The sequence below is a fragment of the Aphelocoma coerulescens genome, chromosome 4A (assembly GCF_041296385.1).
Source record: "Aphelocoma coerulescens isolate FSJ_1873_10779 chromosome 4A, UR_Acoe_1.0, whole genome shotgun sequence".
Classification (NCBI taxonomy): domain Eukaryota; kingdom Metazoa; phylum Chordata; class Aves; order Passeriformes; family Corvidae; genus Aphelocoma; species Aphelocoma coerulescens.
The window spans coordinates 18,707,275-18,714,801 of record NC_091018.1 but is presented as its reverse complement, the minus strand read 5'-3'; the positions used below and the strand labels follow the sequence as shown (position 1 = coordinate 18,714,801).

Sequence of the window (7,527 nt, the reverse complement as noted above, 5' to 3'; positions counted from 1 at the left end):
TCCTTAGCTGGAGAGCTATAAAGGAGCAGAAAGTCTGGAAGATTTTTTTTTCATGACTGTCGAGGCGTAAGAAAAAATCCACGTTCATTTTTTTTTCCTTGGTTACAGGTGTGAATTTTCAAAGTCAACTAAGAGAGTGGGGTACAAAGATTACACTAAGATTAAAAACCAGCTAAATACTTACAGGCACCATCAGGCCCCCTTGGAAAGCCTTGTTGGCTGCAGAATGTGTATGTTTAATTTGTAACTTCTTGGAAAAATGACCGTTTATTTCCTGCAGCAGAACATTGGAGGTCTCAGGATCTATGAAAATCCTTTCAAGATCACTCTTTACTTGTGATAGCCAAGAGTGAGACCACAGTGGTGCCCCTGTTATTTAAAAGTCTGCTGCACTCTAGAGGATGAAAATATTTGTGGGGCAAAGACGTGCCTTGGATCTTCTCTTCTTTGCCCACCTCCCTGGGTGAGGCATTTTTGCACTTTGAAACAATGAAAGTTCACAAAAGAAATGTTCAATTAACTGTTAAACACTCTCATCAATTCAGGGATCATTTCCAAATCTGATGGATGAGTTCAAAATCTCCAATTCATTCTAACCATCAGGCGGAAAAACAGTTGAACTCCTGAGGAGAAAAGAGCAGATAAATGCTGGAATGAACTTGCATATCTTTGAGAGGTGCAGTGCTCTGCAGACAGTGAGTTATGAACAGGAAAACTTCCCAAGTGTGTACTGTAAGCAGAATAATGATGGTCAGTGGCTCAAGCAAAGGGTTTTCTTCCTCTGGCTTCATTTAGATCCCAGTTTAAAAGGCATGGAGGTTTTTTTTGTGTACACACGGGGAGAGTCTCACACCATGCACAATTAAATTATTTCCCATGACAGTGGGAAAAAAAAGGGAATTCTGTTAAAACCAAGAACCTAAAAAGTATGCAAATATTCAAGTGGAAGAGGAGAAGCTGAAAGAGGACTTTATGAGTTCGTGGCTGAGCAAGTCATTTCTAGAACTCTCAAAATTAATGACAATTTTAAGTTAGTTTATTTGGATAGTTAGGATATATTCTGAATTTTTCATCAGTTCTGTTTCTTACAGATGTATCTGATGGACTCCTGCTGCAGGAACTTCTGAGGGAGTTTTGAATCAATGCACCCCATAAGCCACTGAAAAGTGAGTGCAAAAAAAATGCAATTCCCTGCTCTATAATGGTAGGATTCTGTTTTGTCAGCAGCGCTCTTAAACTCACAGATTCTCTATTTTATTAAAAATAGGTTATGTAACATGACAAAAACGTCGTGGAGTACATTTTTTCTGAATCCCATCATGGTTTCCTGTAATTCTGCATTATTCATGAACAGACTCAATTACACTTCCACTAGATTTTTAGATTCTGGCTCCACTGGCTTCCATTCAAACCTGCATTTTGAATATGCTGAGCTATGAATTAAAAAAACCAAACCCAAACAAAACCAGCAGTAGGTGCACTGATAGCAGTGGAACTGTCTTTTTTTTTGCCTGGTAATATCCCTCCTGTTACTGTTCAGAACATCCAGATTCCAGCTGTTTCTGCTCTCGTGGAGTGATGTGACCTGGCACAAGTGAGCCATTCAACACAGAATAGAGGTCGGTGTGTTTGCTTAAACAAGCATTTAAATAGTAATGAATTAAATAGTAAAAAATGTTAATACCAAAAAAATGTGTCCTGGTTGCTCCATGGGTTCCCAGGAGCACACTGCCCATTCCGTGCTGAGGGTTGTGTGGAAAGGGCCAGGAAGCTGGGAAAGAAGGAAGAGTTCTGCCTCCCATTTTGCAGGCAGAGAATTCTGTCATTGAGGCATCAAGAGACAAATCCAGGCTGATTCAGGCAGTTGGTAAAGGAACTAAACTGAGCCTAAAATTCGAGAGTGTCAGGGTGCAGTTCCGTGATGCAGCTGAGCTGCTGAAGCTGCAGGTCCTGCTGGAAAAGGAGATTCATTGAAAAAAGGAGATTCACTGAAAAAGGAGATTCTCTGACCCAGAGCAGGGGGTCCAACAAGTCAAAATCCCAACTCACCCCTACTCCTGGGAGTGGGAGAAAGGAGAAGGCCACAGGGCTCCCCTCACTTTCTCCTGCTGTGTTTTTTTGAGTGGTTGCAGAGCTCTGAGGATGCTCTGTGAGCCTGTCCCAACACCACAATCCCAGGGCAGCAGAGATTTGAGAATGGAAAGGGATCCTGCCCTGCTTTCCACCACCACCACTCCTCTGGTTCTGGTCTGTCAGAGCCTGGCACTGTTCCAGCACAGCTGCCTGGATTTCACCCTTAGATCTGTATAAAATACCAACAGTGCAATCAGTTTCTCCTCACCAGTTAGGTACTGTGAAATAAATAAACTGTGGGCACGTGGAAGAAAGTTAAGTTGGCAGAAAATGGCATTTATGGTAGGTATGTATCACTTCCTATCACTTTCCAACTCTTTGAAATAACAAACTTCACTCCTTGACCCAAATATAAGTCCTAACAATAAACAGATCAGCACCACTTTGCTTGGTTTTTACAGAATAAAAGGCTCCTGTTATTTTCAGAGCCTGATTTTTCCATTTCCCTTAATGCCCTGACCTCTCTTTACTAGCCCACTTATTAGTAACACTTATTTTGGGAGATTGTAAAGTTGCTGAAAGCACGGAAAATACAATTCCTCCAGCCATTAATCCTTGTCTTGATGCTACCTCCACAGCACAATGCCCCTCTCTTTTACTCCTGGCTTTTTTTCTCCCTCTTTTTCTTCCCCTTTTTTATCCCCTCTGTTTACCCCAGTGCAGCCACTCCACGAGGTAATTCCCTTTGTGACAAGCTTGCTGCAAACTATCTCCTATTTACATTGGCTGCAATTTTCAATTAAAGACAAGAACTTAACTTTCGTGGAGGGTCCTATAGAAGTCCAGCATTTGGGACTTAAGATTTGCTTTCTCAGCTTGAGACTTTGAAGTTGGGAAGCTTGAGAGAGAGCCTGGATGAGGTGGCAAAGTGTCTTTCACAGAAGAGCTTTAAAGCAGAAAACATGTTAACCCCCAGGCTCCGGGGCTGGGGAGAAACAAAAGGTAGAGAAACAAATCTCATGCAGAAATGATGTGCAGGCCTGGTACCAAAAAACGTGATTTAAGTGGCTGAGTTAGCCTTTGTACAGTAGAATAACGTCAGCAGCATAAAAACTGGACTGCTTTTAAAGAATATCTGCAAAGTGTCCAGTCTAAACCAATTAGGCTTGGAGCAGAAGACTGTGAAATGCCACTTAACGTGCTGTTTTAAGCTTATAAAAACCAACTGTAGGGAGGAGGAACTGTAAGCTTTTTGTTTGCTAAATAAGCAGGACACACGAGAAATTATTGTCAGACAACGAGAAGAATTTCAGGGTACAAAATTCCCCTTACAGTTTCTCATTTATGTATATTGGGATAGTTTGGGAGACTGCAAAGTAATTTTTTATTTAAAAGGTGGCAGGTGCCATTTATTTGGTCTGTTCCTACCACAAACTATCTCATAAAAATGGGGAGGTTTTCTGGCTACATGAAGTTATATATATATGATCTATATCTATATATCTATATCTTATAGTAGAGAGGAAACTGCCCTGACTATTTTTGATCCTGTCAGCCCCCAGCTGAAGAAAAACCATATCTAAACCAACCTTTTTTTTTTTCAATTTCTGTCAGCTCATCAAGCTCTAAACCCCCTACATGTTGCCTGCTAATAAGAATTAAATCATGCAATAGCCAGTGGATAAATTAGCTGAGCACCAACGCAGCGCTTTATTTAACAATTTTTATCATTATTTTGAAGCATCCAAGAAGAACAGGGTCTGAAAAGTTTTAACTCTGAATTAGCTTAACCCCTTGTGACAAGTTTACACATGAGAGACATCGAGACTGTGTGTTCTACTTGCTACTTTGAGGTTCGTCCTGGCTTTCTGTTTGAAAGATCCCAGCCAAAGTTAAATCAACCCACCCTTTGCTGATTTCCAACATTAGACATGTCCCCAGCTCTTTTTTTCCCCCCTAACCTTGCTTTCAGGCTGACTTTCTCCCAATTGAAATTCAGTCCCTGAATGGTCGGTTTTTCCCTTGCTTCTAAACGTTGATAAAAAAGGGTTTTCTTCACTCCCTCAATTTGATGTGACAGGGCCCTGACATGAATAATGGACGTGTTTCTTTCACAGGCAAATCAACTTAATTTAGCATGCTTTTATACTTTCAATAGCAAAGCCACAAGCCTGTAAATTCCATGAGATCCTTTAGGTTTGCAGAAATCTTTAGAATTAGCAGAAAATGTATAAAGTAAACAGCACTTATTTTGTCAAAATACTTGAATAACTTTTATGCAGGAGCTAGAGATGAATATATCACTGCCTAATCAGATTGTGATTTACATGCAGTTGAGGATGGGCTGCCCAGGCTCAGCCTGCCCTTTTGCAGAGAGAGAAAAGAGGGGTAGGAGGACTAAATCATCACAAATATTAAATCGAATTAAAATCCCAAACTCTCTTTTGAAGGTGAAGGAGAAAAGTGGAATTTGAAGAAGAGGTTTATGCAACAGAGGCTCTGTCAGGAGAACTCCATTCTCTGCCCGCCTCCCTGGAGAAGCTGCTGCTTTTGCAGCTCAAGAAATGAGGAGAGAAAAAAGAATATTATTTATTATCTGCAGAGGAAGGTGAGAGACCAAAACAATCCACCAGCTTTAGGAAATAACCTGCCTGTGTGCACGGGCAGGTATTGTTTTGGAGAGGTCAAACCCAGCGCCCTCGGAGCCCTGATGGCACCACTTCACCTGTGCCAGCTCCATCTCTGTCTCCACTGTGCTGGACAAGGTGTGTTAAAGCAGGGCTGGAAGATTTCCTTTATGCTAAACAACAGCAAAACTCCTCTTTGAAGCTCCAGAGAGCAGCTTTGGGCTCCTCCTTGGCTGTGTGGTTTCAGGATGTACCAGAACTCCCTCGTACCTCCCTTCTGACCTACCATAAATCTCATGTGAGGCCAACAAATGCAAGGGTGAGCTCTGCTCTCTGCCCCCACCCCCAGAAATCCAAGGAGTGGAAATGAGGGGAACTCTCTCCGCTTGCCCTTTTCACCTTTAGGACTCATCTCCCAGCAAACAGCCTGGTAACACTATCAAAGGAAAATAGAGGTTAATTCTATTGTCATTACTTATTATTGTAACATCAGGCAGCTGTAACAGCTCATTCATTAAAATATCCTGATAGTGCTGATAATGTATCAGTGAACAGGAAATAGGTTGGTTTGGGGTGTACAAACTTCGCTGCTAAAAATCATTCTGTTTGCATAACAGAGTGTTAAAAAAAAAAAAATCCTTCCCTTTCCTTGTAGCACTACATAAATAAAATAGAAGCTGATTTAGAAAAGGGTCTTCTCAAATGAAATCCTGCTTGACTCGCAGCCATCAGGCTGGGTAGGGAAAAGCCAGCCCTCAGAGATGCTCTGCTGCATTCAGCCTTGCTTCCCTCGATGCAATCAACGTGGCTAAGGGGATCCCACATACCTCCAGCTCTGTCTGTAATAAGTAGTTAATCAGCCAATTAGGGGAACCAACAATTACAAATTGGGAAGAGGAGAACAAGGGGACTGAGTCAAGGTAGGCTGCAACCCCTTTGAAAAGGTTTCTAACATTAACTCCCAAAGAATTGCGTTCTACCGTACCTTGACTGATTTGTTTCCCCCCTTCCTCCCCCTTCCCCTTTTCCTACTCGTTGGGTCAGTTAATTGGCTGATTAACTAGCAATTACCTCTGGGACCAGCTCTATATAGAGTCTCTTAATCTAGAATTTTATTGACAAAGGCACGAGGGCAAATTCATCTCTGGTGTGAGCTCGCTGAGTGAATGGACTGACACCCAGGACAAAGTTGATCCATTGTACCACAGGCACTGTGTTTTTAAAGCATTTGATTAACTTGGAACTTTTAAAATTACATTCCTTTTCTGCAAGATCTGCTCGTTTTGGGTAGGAGAGGGAACAAGAGCTGGCGAGGGAAGTCAGTCAGAGGGGCGATGTCTGCAGCAGCAATATCCCCCAGCCCCGCTCTGGTTGATGACAGAACAGCTACACGGGGTGACACCTCCCTTTTTTCTCAGGCTGGCACTGCTGCAGGCTCGCTGGCATGGGCTTTTTCCTCAGCATGTGCACAGTGATTAATTGGCAGCCCCGGAGGGTGGGGGGCATCTCTTATCTTTGGCCTGGTGTGCACAGCTGAGTTCCCCAGGCAGGGTTCCTAACAGTACTGAGGATTCAGTACAGACAGTAAAACACTTTAGCTGTCCTTGGTCCCTTTTCAGGCCCTGTCTGGACCATCTTTTACATCACTTTCCTTCTCCTTGTTCCTGGCACTCTGCTGGATTCCTGCAGCCCTATGCTTTGTGCTGCAGGAATCAAACCCAGTGCATTTATTGCACCAGAAAGCTCAAATGGGACACTGCAATTAGAAATCCTTCATTCTTGCACATGCCTGTGTTGTCTGGGGCTGCTGCTTCCCCAGGCTGCTCTGCTGGGAAGGGAAGGCTAAACTGGGCTGGACCCTGCACATGGTTACCAGGCAGTAGGGAAAGCACGATGCAGGAGGGGATGGAGATCCTGTTCTGGGAGAACTCAGACCAAAGAGCCAGCTCTGAACACTGGAGCCAAAAGGCAGAGGATCAGATTATTGAGGGATCTGGCAAATTCCCTAGAACACTGGGGCCTGGCAGGAACACATCCCTCCCTGCATGAAAGGGGCTCTGTGTTTTACAGTTTCAAACAGCTCATGGGTTAAAGATAGGCTAGCCTGGCAATAGAACAGCTTAAAGACCAGGAATATGGGATATCTGTGGTGAGGGAAATGGCAGAAAGAATGTCTTTTTCCCTTGCTGTGGCAGGACAAAAAAAAAATCCCACTGCTGGGAGCTATTTTCTAGGCAGGCAGATGAGGCAGTGACACTTCCAGCAGCAGATCTGTGTCTGCCATCCTGTTTGTGCTGCTCCAGATGCTGCCAGGAGCAGCACAGGCGAGGCAAAGCAGTTTTGCAAATTTAGAGACAAAAGGCAGAGGTATAAGTCATAAAAATGACAGTGGATATTTTATAGAGGTAGAGGGACAGAGATGGGGCATGGAATTGCATCCTCTCCCTCTGCAGCTGTCTTGAATCAGTGGTGGCATCTTCTGTAGCCAGCAAGGCCAGCTGGAAATATCCCTGTTTCTGCCTGGAGGTCACCTCTGCATGGGTGCTCACTCTCAGTCCTGTGGTGAGGGCATAATGTAAATATTTTTTAGGTACAGACCAAATTTTCCTGGATAATCCAAACCATCTTGTTAAAAATGCTTATGATACAGGTCCCCATACAATAAAAAATGCTGGCATTTTTGATAACGCCTCGTTGGTCCTTTCTCTTTCCAACTTCTGCACTTGGAATGAAAGGAGGTTTTGGCTGTAAAAAAGCATAGAAAAAGAGGGGAAAATCACTTTTTTTTCCCCCCTAATGAAAACATGCTATCTGGTTCAGGGAAGAG

The 7,527-nt window shown here is 43.2% G+C and overlaps 1 long non-coding RNA gene across 1 annotated transcript in view; it reads left to right on the top strand.

Moving 5' to 3' along the window:
- LOC138110243 (uncharacterized) overlaps positions 1-5,189 on the top strand; it is a 10,040-nt gene extending 4,851 nt beyond the window's left edge. The window contains exons 2-3 of the long non-coding RNA XR_011150842.1: positions 1,092-1,166; positions 4,524-5,189. This is a non-coding gene — a long non-coding RNA (uncharacterized lncRNA). The remainder of the gene's footprint in view (positions 1-1,091; positions 1,167-4,523) is intronic.
- The last annotated feature ends 2,338 nt before the right edge of the window (positions 5,190-7,527 follow it).